Source organism: Pleurodeles waltl, chromosome 10 (assembly GCF_031143425.1).
Source record: "Pleurodeles waltl isolate 20211129_DDA chromosome 10, aPleWal1.hap1.20221129, whole genome shotgun sequence".
NCBI lineage: Eukaryota > Metazoa > Chordata > Amphibia > Caudata > Salamandridae > Pleurodeles > Pleurodeles waltl.
The window spans coordinates 661,308,908-661,320,922 of record NC_090449.1 but is presented as its reverse complement, the minus strand read 5'-3'; the positions used below and the strand labels follow the sequence as shown (position 1 = coordinate 661,320,922).

The 12,015-nt window shown below is 47.5% G+C and overlaps 1 protein-coding gene across 3 annotated transcripts in view; it reads right to left on the bottom strand.

Moving 5' to 3' along the window:
- The window catches only part of UBE3C (ubiquitin protein ligase E3C), an 885,810-nt gene that overhangs the window by 605,460 nt on the left and 268,335 nt on the right, over window positions 1–12,015 (bottom strand). The window lies entirely within an intron of this gene.

The window sequence follows — 12,015 nt, the reverse complement described above, 5'->3', positions numbered from 1 at the left end:
GTATTCTATCACAGTTATGCTAAGTGTGTTTTTCCTACAGAAAATAGTTTTCTTTCTTAGAGAAGTGCCACTCCTCTGCTTGTAACTGATCTACAACTATGAGAGTAGAATATTCTTCATATACATTCTATAAGAAGTCTAAAAAAGGAAAAGTTATGTGGGATGACCTCAGTGGACAAGGACTATTTTGTACTCTTGGTTCTTTTTCAATGGAATCTCCTTTAAATAATAAGCAATGATAGTTCTGCCAATCAGTGGGATCACTGAGCACATATTGACATTCCCCTACTAGGAGACTTGTGGTGTGGCACTCGCCTTTGCTCCTTTCAAGAACTTCAATCCACTTATGCTCTTTTACAAACACAATTTCACTAATGAACAAGTTACTTACCCTTCGGTAATGCTTTTTCTGGTGGATACAGTATCTACCTGGGATTCTTCACCTTTTGAATACTCCCAATGTGCGAGCATTGGACAAAGGTTATTTCTTTCTAGCTCTCCATGTCGAAGAGGACGTCGCAATGGAAAGGCTCTGCACGCGACTCCGTCTGAGCTCATCGGAGCCATAAGAAGTCCTCGCCGGCGTGCAGACATCAGTTTCACCCACATTTTTTTACTGTGCCTTCGAGGCGAATGGGTGAACACCAAATTCACAAGCCCAAAATGTGCGAACACCAAACAAGAATTTATATATACATCCTTGTATATATATAAACACACTCTGTATATACAACCTGCCAGAAATACATATACATACAAAATATATAACCACTTTCCTTCTCATTATATCCAGACAGGCAACAGGGAGAGTGGTGGGTCAGTGAGGAATCCACAGGTAGATACTGTAGCCACCAGAAAAAGCGTTACCGAAGGTAAGTAACTTGTTCTTCTGATGGATACATCTGCCTGGGGATTCCTCACCTTTTGAATAGAATCCCAAAGAAGTCCCACACTTGGAGGTGGGTGCCTGCCTGGCTACACCAAGAGGTCCTGCAGCACAGAATGTGCAAAATGGCTGTCCCTCCTCACTTCTGATTCCAAACAGTAATATTTTGAGAAAGTGTGGAGGGAAGCCCAAGTTGCCGTCTTGAAGATGTCAACAACAGGTACACCTCTAGCCAAAGCAGAAGTACTAGACTTAGGTCTGGTAGAATGAGCTCTAATGCCCTCGGAAGGATCCTTCTTTGCCAGTGCATAACATATTTTAATGCAAAGAATAACCCACCCTGACAGCGTTATTTTGTGGAGGGCTTTGCCTTTCATCTTGCCACGTAGCCAACGAAGAGCTGATCGTCCGTCCTAAACTCTCTCGCTCTGTCCATATAGAAGCTCAACGCTCTCTATGGATCCAGACAGTGAGCCTTTTCTCCTCCTTAGAGGGATGGGGAGGAGGGTAAAAGGACGGAAGGGGGATGGACTGCCCTAAATGAAAAGGAGTCACTATCTTTGACAGGAAAGCCACCCTGGTTCTTAGAACCACCTTGTTAGAATGGAAAGTGGTAAACAGGGGTTTTAAACTCAGAGCTTGCAGCTCAGTAACATGCCAAGCTGGCGTGACTGCTATGAGAAAAAGAGTTTTAAATGTAAGGAGCCTCAATGGACAACTATGCAACAGTTCAAACGGTGTACTAATCAGGTACGTCAAAACTGAATTCAAATCCCACTGAGGCATTATGAACGGAGTGGGAGAATACCTATAAGGCAAACACTTAAGAAACCTTAGAACTATAGGTGACTTAAAGAGGGTTGGTCAGGTAAGCAAATAAATGCTGAAAGGGCAGAAAGATAACCCACCACTGCACAACCTTGATGTGCCAAGAGAAGAGAGAATATTGGACAAATGGGCCTTTAAAGGATCAATGTGTTTGTTCTCACACCATTTGACAAACTTGACCCATCTACCAGAATAGACAGTTTTGGTGGAGTGTCGCCTGGCCAATAAAATAACATCCACCACTTTTGGGGGGAGAGAAAAGGCGCTCAGGTCGCCCTGTTCAATCTCCAGACATGTAGGTGCAGGCTCTGGAGGTGCAGGTGTAGAAACTGCCCGTGTGAGAGGAGATCTACCCTGTGAGGGACACAGAGAGCACAGTGAAAGCTGACAAAGGTCTGTGTACCACACGCTTCTTGGCCAATCCGGGGCTTTTAATATGACTTGAGGCCGGTCTTATCGAATCTTCCTCAGAACCAGAGGAATCAAGAGTATGTGGGGAAACGCATAAAGCAATTGACTGGTTCAGCTCAGCTGAAATGCGCCCCTTCCAGCGCTCCCTGCAAAGGATACTGGAAGCTGCAGAATGAAGGGCAGTGCGCATTCTCGCAAGTTGCAAACAGGTCTATGTGAGGCCTGCCCCATAACAAAGACGTGAAGAACCACCTCTGGATCAAGACACCACTTATGGTCGGATGCAAAGTGCCGGCTGAGGCTGTCCACACATACGTTGAGAACTCCGTCCAAATGGTTTGCTACTATGCAAATCAGATGGTCCAGAGCCCTGACCAAAGTCAAAGAGTCTGCAAAGAAGGTACGACCCTACTCATCCCTGTTTGTTAATGTACCACAATGTGGTAGTGTTGTCTGTCAAGACTTGAACCGACTGACAGCGAATGAAAGGGAGGAAGGCCTTAGAGACAGACGTATCGCCTGTAATTCCAACAGACTGATGTGAAACATCTGTACTTCTGGAGACCAAACTCCTTTGAACTCCAAATACCCCAGATGTGCTCCCCACCATAAAGTGGAAGCATCCACTATTACCTTGATCACCGGAGAGGGCGGGCAAAACGGCCTCCCTTGTATTAGGTTGCTGTCCACACTCCACCACTGAAGATCCACTGCAGTGCCCCTGGAGTCTCTTATTAACTTTTTGAGATCTCCGTTGTATTGAAACCACTGCTTGCCAAAGTTCCGTGAGTGACCAACAGAATACAGGAAGTGAACAGACCGAGCAGGCATAGGACCTTTAGGACTGGAACAACCACTCCATTCTGAAACAAGGGAATCATGGCCTGAATATCACGGATCCTGTGAGTAGGAGAGTAGGCATGATTCACTGTCGTGTCCAGTATGCCCCTATGAACAAGAGCAGCTGAGAGGGCTCCAGGTGAGACTTGGGCACGTTTAACAAAAAGCCCAGGTTGAACAATAACAGGATTGTCACCTGCAAATGGTGCAGCATCAACTCTGGAGACTTGGCTTTGATCAACTAATCGCCCAGGTAAGGAAATACCAATTTTCTCCACCTTCTGAGATGCGCTACAACCACTGCCATCACCTTTGTGAAGACTTGAGGTGCAGAAGTAAGACCAAAAGGAAGGACCGCAAACTGGTAGTACTGTGTCCCCTACCATGAAAAGGAGATACTTTCTGTGAGACAGCAGAATGGGGATGTGAAATTACTCATCCTGCAAGTCAATAGAAACCTTCCAGTTGTCCTTGTCCAGCACAAGAAGCACCTGAACTAGGGTCAGCATTTTGAATTTTGCCTGTTTCGAGGAACCAATTCAAAACCCTTCGGTACAGCATGGACCGCAAATGCCCATCTTTCTTGGGGATCAGGAAATATCTTGAATAACATCCCTGAGCCTTTTCCTGCTCCAGAACCAATCCTCAGATTTTGTATCGCCTGCTGGAGCAGCAGCAGATGCTTTTCTGAACAAAAAGTTTGCTGGTAAGGGTAGGGAGGGGAGAACTGCCTAAAGAGAAGGGCATACCCATTTTCTACAATTCTTAACACCCAAGAGCCTGTTGTTATTGACTCCCACTCTTAGAGAAACTTAATTAACCTCCCCCTATGGGCAACATATGCTCTTGAAAGAGGCGAGACCTAGGGCTTCTTTCCTGCAAGGTTTCCAGTGGAGGCAGAGGAATGCTGGTGGAGGGCACCACACTGACTAGGTCTCCCACGACCTCTGTATGGATTTATGGAGGGGTTAGCAGACTGCTGACCTTGGAAGTGCTGCCTTTCACGAAAGGAGAAGCTGCAGCAGAACCCCTAAACCTACGGAAAGGTCTATGGGTCGAGGAGAGCGTCTGAAGACTTAATGAGTTGGCAATGGCCTTACTCTCCTTAAACCTTTCTAAGGCTGAGTCTGCCTTGTCTCCAGGCAATCTCAAAAGGGAGATCCATTAAAGAGGACCGTACAAACGGGGAAGAACCCCGACCCCCGGAGTCATGCATGCCTTCTGCTCGCAATCAATGTCCCATAGACTCTGGCAACAATCTGCTGTATCCAGGCCCGATTGAATAACCTGTCTATCTGCTGCTTGACTATCCTGAAGCAACTACTTAAAATGTTTCTGGATGACCTGCGGCAGTCTGGGAACAACCTCCTTAGCCGAGTTCCTCAGTACATGGATAAATCTGCCCGACACACAAGTAGCATTTACCGACTTCAATGCCATGCTACCTGAGGAAAAGATCTTTTTAGCAGATTGTTCCATACGTTTTGATTCCCTGTCAGCCGAAGTTGTAGGGAAGGAACCATGTATTATGCCACCCTGGAGACCCCTCAATCAACACATGCACACTGCCTCACAGCTTGTGTGCGCTGGTGGGGAGAAAATGAGTAAGTCAACATGGCACTCCCCTCAGAGTGCCATGCCCTTAACCCACTGCCTGTGGCATAGGTAAGTCACCCCTCTAGCAGGCCTTATAGACCTAAGGCAGGTTGCACTATACCACAGGTGAGGTCATCGTTGCATGAGCACTGCGCCCCTACAGTGTCTAAGCCAAACCTTAGACATTGTAAGTGCAGGGTAGCCATAAAGAGTATATGGTCTGGGAGTCTGTCAAATACAAACTCCACAGTTCCATACCGGCTACACTGAAATCTGGGAAGTTTGGTATCAAACCTCTCAGCACAATAAATGCACACTGATGCCAGTGTGGGATTTATTGCAAAATGCACACAGAGGGCATCTTAAAGATGCCCCATGCATGCCAGTCCGACTCCTAGTGTTAGGCTGACCAGTTCCTGCAGGCCTGCCACAACCAGATGGGTTTCTGGCCATATGAGGTGAGTGCTTTTGTCACTCTGTGGCCAAGAACAAAGCCTGCAGTAAGCGGAAGTGCAGAAGGAACTGTAACACCTGGCGGTGAGCCTCAAAAGCTCATGTCTGTTATTTCAGCTCTGCAGGGCATCCCAGCTAGTGGAGATGCCCGCCCCTCCGGACACAGCCCCACTCCTGGCGTCAAGTCCAAAGGAACTATTGAAAAAAACCTGAGCTGAGGTGAACCCTGCCTTTAGAAATCCTTCATCTTGATTTTGGAGGATTTCCCCAATAGGAATAGGGATGTGCCCCCCTCCCCTCAGGGAGGAGGCACAAAGAGGGTGTAGCCACCCTCCAGGGCAGGAGCCATTGGCTACTGCCCCCAGACCTAAACACCCCCCTAAGTTCAGTATTTAGGGGCGACCCTGAACCCAGGAAATCAGATTCCTGCAACCTACAACAACAAGAAGGACTGCTGACCTGAAAGCCCTGCAGAGATGACTGAGAAGACATCTGTCTTGGCCCAAGCTCTACCGGCCTGTCTCTAGACTCAAAGAACCTGCATAGCGACGCATCCAGCGGGACCAGCGACCTCTGAGGACTCAGAGGACTGCCCTGCACCCCAAAGGACCAAGAACCTCCCTTGCAACTTTGAAACAACTTTAGAGAGGCTCTCACTTCCCCCCAGAAGCGTGAGTCTTCACACACTGCACCCGGCTCGAGTCCAGGACAACCAACACCGCAGAGAGGACTCCCAGGCGACTCCAACGATGTGGACACCCTGAGTCGACCCCCCTGCGCCCCCACAGCATCACCTGCAGAGAGGATCCTGCGACTGCCTTGTAACAAAGGAACCCGATGCCTGGACCAAGAACTGCACCTGCAGTCCCCAGGACTGAGAAGAACCACTTACCAGTGCAGGAGTGACCAGCAGGTGGCCCTCATCCTAGCGGTGGCTGGCCCGAGAAGCCCCCCTGTGCCCTGACTGCATCGCCACAGTGACCCCCAGGTCCCTCCATTGCTTTCAATAGCAAACCCGACGCCTACCTTGCACACTGCACCCGGCCGCCCCTGTGCCGCTGAGGGTGTGATATGTGTCATCCCCCCTGTTCTCCATAGGCACCTATGTGTTTTGGGCCCTCCTTTGACCTCTGCACCTGACCGGACCTGTGTTGCTGGTGCTGTGGCTTTGGGGTTGCCTTGAACCCCCAACTGTGGGCTGCCTATGCCTAGGAGACTGACTGTGCTTTACTTACCTGAGAAACCTAACCAAACTTACCTCCCCCAGGAACTGTTGATTTGTCCACTGTGTCCACTTTTAAAATAGCTTATTGCCATTTTAACCAAAACTGTGCGTACTACTGTTTTAAATCAAAGTTCTATACTTACCTATGTGAAGTACCTTGCATTTTATGTACTTACCTCAAATCTTGTTGTTCTAAAATAAATTAAGAAAATATATTTTTCTATATAAAACCTATTGGCCTGGCGTTAAGTTTATTGCCTGTGTGTGTACAACAAAGGCTTAACACAACCCCTCTGATAAGCCACTCCTCGACCACACTACCACAAAACAGAGCATTAGTATTATCTAATTTTGCTACTAGCAACCTCAAAGGGGAACCCTTGGACTCTGTGCACACTATCTCTCACTTTAAGATAGTATATACAGAGCCAGCTTCCTACAGTCAGTGACTGACATGTGACCTCTACACTCTCCACAAGGCTTAAAGCCTGACTTCTTTGGCGGAGGTATTGTTGCACAAAGAAAACTTGTCAAAGAAGCTCCCTCGACACAGTTTAACCCCTTGGAGAGGTAGAAAAAACGTTAGAGTCCTAGGCATGTCAAAAAGGGAACTAACATCAGGACGCCAGCGAAGACTTCTTATGGCTCTGATGAGTCAGACAGAGTTGCGTGCGGAGCCATTTCACCGTGACGTCCTTTTCGAGGTGGAGAGCTAGAAAGAAAAAATGTCAGGCGAATGCTGGCACATTGGGAGTATTCAAAATTCAAGGGGTGAGAAATCCACAGGTAGATGTATCCATCAGAAACCTTCAATTATGGCACACACTGCAAACACACATTTCCACCAACACAATACTCCCTGAATCTAGCCCCTTAGAGGCCCAAATCCTGATGGATGCATTATTAGGAAGGGGTATTTTCAAGATTTACTGTACTTTAGTTATTAATGTACCTGATACTTTGGAGTACCTGCGGACCTCATGGGAGGCGTGGGTGGGACCATTAGATCATGACAACTGGTGGGATGACCTGACAGCTCCCTGTAGCTTTACGATTTCTTCTAAACTCAGATTGGTGCAGAAATGCTACATATATGGTGCCTACATCACTCCTAATCAACTTCATCAAGCACGCCTCCTTGCGAGCCCAGCATGTTTCTGATGCTCATGTGCTTCTGCGGACTTCTATCATACGGTGTGGTCTTGTCCAGCTATTGTGCTGTAGAAAATACTGAGCTGGGAAGTAGTACTCTCACTGAAATCACTTGTTCTGGGCACATTTGAAGAGACAGAGGGCATGAGAGCTGACCGGGCGCTTGTGGTGGCCACCATGGTGACCAAAAGAGACATAGTAGCTAGATGGAAATCTTGTAGCACGTTCAGGAGGGCTCAGCGGCATCGTGTAGTGGACTGGTGTGCCCAGCTGAAACAAAACAGTTTATGAAGCCAGGGGATGCCCTGAAAAGCATGCCCAATCTGGGGTAAATAGTGGAATCACTTTGGGTTGGACTCACTATCATATATGTATATAGGATCTTTCCCCAATATTGTTATTGTGGACCTGCTGCTCATATCTGTCAAAGTGATGCTAAGCCATTGTTGGTGCCCAGACACAGTTGGAAATGATGTGGACAATAAAGTTGTTTTAAAAACAAAAATGGCAGCATCAATAAAGGTAAATTCCAAGTAAGGTACAGGAGACCCGTAATAAGGGAATTTTCTTTTTTTAAATCTCCATAAAATACTATATGTAGGAAAGTACCCTCTTGTTGCATGGTTACCCCTCTACCCCCCTTTTGCCTGCTGCCAGTGTGTTTTGACTGTGTTCACCTGGATCCTGTTAACCAGAACCCCAATGTCTGTGCTCTCTCCCTCTAAATTTGGTTGCCTAGGGCCTGGTACACCCCACAATTGGCATACTGGTGCCCCCATGTTAGTCCTTAGTATATGGTACCTAGGTATCCAGGGCATTGCCACCCCTGGGCAACTATGCAAAATGTGTCTGCAGGCCTGTAATTGCAGCCTGTGTGAAAAGTTGCATGCACCCTTTCACTACAGGACACTGCACCAGGTTACTTTAGGTCACCGCCATGGCAGGCCCTCCTAGCCCAGAGGGCAGGGTGCAGGTACCCGTGTGTGACACACCCCTGCATGAGCAGAGGTGCCCCTACAAACTCCAGCTCCATCTTCCTGGACTTTCTAACTGCGGGGGAGCCATTTTGCCCATGTACTGGACAGAGGTCACTATCAGTGTCCAGCTACATAATGGTAACGACACATCTGGGCATGTATGGTATCAAACATGTTGGAAGCATATCCCAATACTGTTGTCAGCATGGGTTGTATGATTCCATAACTCTGGGGGCTCCTTAGAAAACCCCCAGCATCGCTCCTACCAGTCTACTGGGGTTTTCCAGGCAGCCTGTGCTGCTGCCACCCCACAGACAGGTTTCTGCCCTCCTGATGCTTAGCCTGCTCAAGCAGAGGAAGGCAGAACAAAGGATTTCCGTTTCGAAATAGGTGTTACATGGCTTGGGAGGGGTAGTCTCCCCAAACCAGCGGTATGCTTTGAAGGGCAAATCCGTTGCCCTGCTTGCATAAACCAGTTTGCACCAGTCCAGGGACCCCCTGGTCTCTGCTCTGGCGCGAAACTGGAAAATGCAAAGGGTAATAACCACTCCCCTGTCCCACAGGGGTGGTGCCCAGAGCTCTTCCAGGTGGCCACTTGATTCTGCATATCTGGAATTCAAGGTGGACAGAGGCCCCTGGGAGCATCTGAGTAGCCAGGTCAGACAGGTGAAATCACAGCCCCATCCTCATAGGGGGTCACCATGCTAGGTGACCAATCCAACTCCCTGCGCTATTTAGAGTCTCCTTCTTGGGTGGGTACTCAGATTCGACATGCAAGATTCCAGCAGCACTCCTCTGCATCGTTTACTTCATCTTCTGGCCACCAGGACTGCAACTGGGCCCTCTGGAAACGGACAATCTGCAACGACTCCGCTCTGCAATGAGTCTTCAGCATGCACAAGAAACAAGAAAGAATCTCCCTTAGAGTGAAGGAGTCAGTTCCCTGCATCTGCAGGCACCAACTGCAATGATGACCGGCTGCGTGGATCCTCTCTCCTCCAGAACTGTGTGGATTTTGCATCACAGTTGGTGGTCTGGAGTGGTCCCCTTGGTCCTCTCTACCAGCTGTCCAACTTGGGAGACCGTGAGACTCTTGCAGGTACTAAGGCTTATTGGCTCTTCTTCCAATGGATCTTTAGGCTCAGTATAGCCCCGGCCTCCAGAACTCTTCACTTGAAAACACAGTCTCCTGTCTGGTGCTCCACGGACGTGGGACTCCTCTCCAGGTGTGCTGAGTGGGCCTCACTGTGACTCCTGTGCCTCCTGGCTGTGAGTTGCCTGTGGGGGCTGCATCCTTGTCTTCTAACTTGCCTCACTGCTGAGGGTCACCAGGGACTCCCCTCCTTGGGTTGAGTCCCCCCCCAGGACCTTCCCAGTCCTCGGCATCTCTGCAACTCTTCATCTGTGACTTTTGCTTTTGCCAAGGCTTGCTGGTGGTTTTCCAACACCACTGACTGACTGCAACTTTTCTTCCGTCGTGGGACACTGCCAGCATCACTTCTCCTGCTCCAGTGCTGCACTGCGGACTCCTTGTCTCCATCGTCGACCCGCTCCTGCATCTTTAGAAGGGTGGGTAATGTCTCCTGCCACAACTGGATAGGCCACCTTGAACTGGACTTGGTCCCCTTCTTTTGCAGGTCCTCTTATGTCATGATATATCTTTGGCTTCTTCCTGTCTTGTTTGGGTCTTACACAGTCCTTTTCCAAAGTTTACTTGTGGGTTTGGGGAAAAACCAGGTACTTACCCTATCTCCTGGTTGCGGGGGGCACTCTGGTACACTAATGTGTAAATATTAGTCCTAGTGGAGTATTGCCTATACAGTATTTTAGTATTTGTGTTACTATCATAAAGTACCTTTAAATTTGTAACACTGTGTGGTTCTTTCACATGTCTAAGTGCTATGTGACTGTAGTGTTATTGCATAAGCTTTGCATGCGTTCTAGATAAGTCTTGGCTGCTCGTCTACAGCTACCCCTAGAGAGCCCTGGCTTCCTAGACACTGCCTACACCTCAATAATAAGGGCTACCTGGAAGAAGGTGATAACACCATAGGTATTCACCACACACCAGGCCAGCTTCCTACACTATACATACGGGATATTAACAGAAACGTGGTTAGCTGATTTTCATTATGCTTTATCTGCTTACACGTGACATATATAACTGATTTTTCCCCGTGGTTCAGAAGGAACATCTGCAGAGCTAAGCTCAATCACAGAACATTCAGTTGACAGAAGGACACTTGAGGTGCCAAGCATCCTTGCATGGAAAGACCACTCACACAAGTGAGATATGTGCTATAAGGGAAACCTCCTGCTCCAAAATACTAAGCAACCAACGAAAAGTGGGCCCATAAAGACTAAGGTTTCCTATGAAAACAGTCACTGAAAAGGTGGTAGTGATAAAGAGATAAAATTATACTGCATTAGTCTGTGATAATCAGGATAAAGACGTCAGATGAATTTTGACACCATTGTGTTAGCTAGAATATAATAGGACCAGAGAATAATTCTTAAAGACTAAGTGGTATCATAAGAATAGCATTCTGGCTCAGAAGTGAATGTGAAGATGTCAATGCTGCTCAAAAACTGGGGTTTAAGGTGACAGAGTTTGGTGAATGTCAGTTTTGACTTAATATGCTAAATTGAAGAAAAAAAAACACTGAAATTCACCAGTTATAGTTAATTGAAATAACTATAACTTGCACTCCTGCAAAGCATGTTGTCATCAATAATGTCATTTCACATGTCATCCGTGATGTCTAGAACAGTGGTTCCCAACCTTTTGACTTCTGTGGACCCCCATTTTATCAATACTGGAGCCCGGGGACCCCCACTGAATCATTATTGGAACACGGGGACCCCCAAGGAGTCATTACTGATAGCCGGGACCTAATATTATTAACTTTTTTAAGCAGCCGCGGACCCCCCGAGGAGGCTTCGCGGACCCCCAGGGGTCCCCGGCCCACAGGTTGGGAACCACTGGTCTAGAACATGTCACAGGTGATGTAATATGAAAGGTCACAAGCAGTGTATGACCACCCATTCTCTCTCATCCTTTTTTATTTCAGGACACGGGGACCAAGCCGCTTATCTTGGAATGGCAGCCACAAAATTTCTCTTTATTTTGCGAACAGTGAAACAAAGCACAGGCTACTGCAGGACCCGCGGGAATGAGGCAGCAGACGGGAAAAATAGTTGATCCAAACTTGAGGTCTAGAGGTCATGATTATAATATAGACCACTACAATGACTTTACAGACATTTAGGGCCTGATTACAACTTTGGAGGAAGGTGTTAATCCGTCCCAAAAGTGGCAGATATACCACCAGCCGTATTACGAGTCCATTATATCCTATGGAACTCGTAATACGGCTGGTGGTATATCTGTCACATTTGGGACGGATTAACACCTCCTCCAAAGTTGTAATCAGGCCCATAGTTTGTTTGTGCACTTCGCATTTAAAAATGAAAAAGTCCAAGGGTCAATTACCTGAGAGAAAGGAAACTTAGTTTTCTAAACGCATTGGGTTTGTTTTGTCCATTAAACCTTCACTTCAACTAAGTTATGTGATGGAGGATCATTATTTACGTCTGCGGCGAGATAAGACGCCTCGTCCGGCCGGATTAATGTTTTGGATTGATTA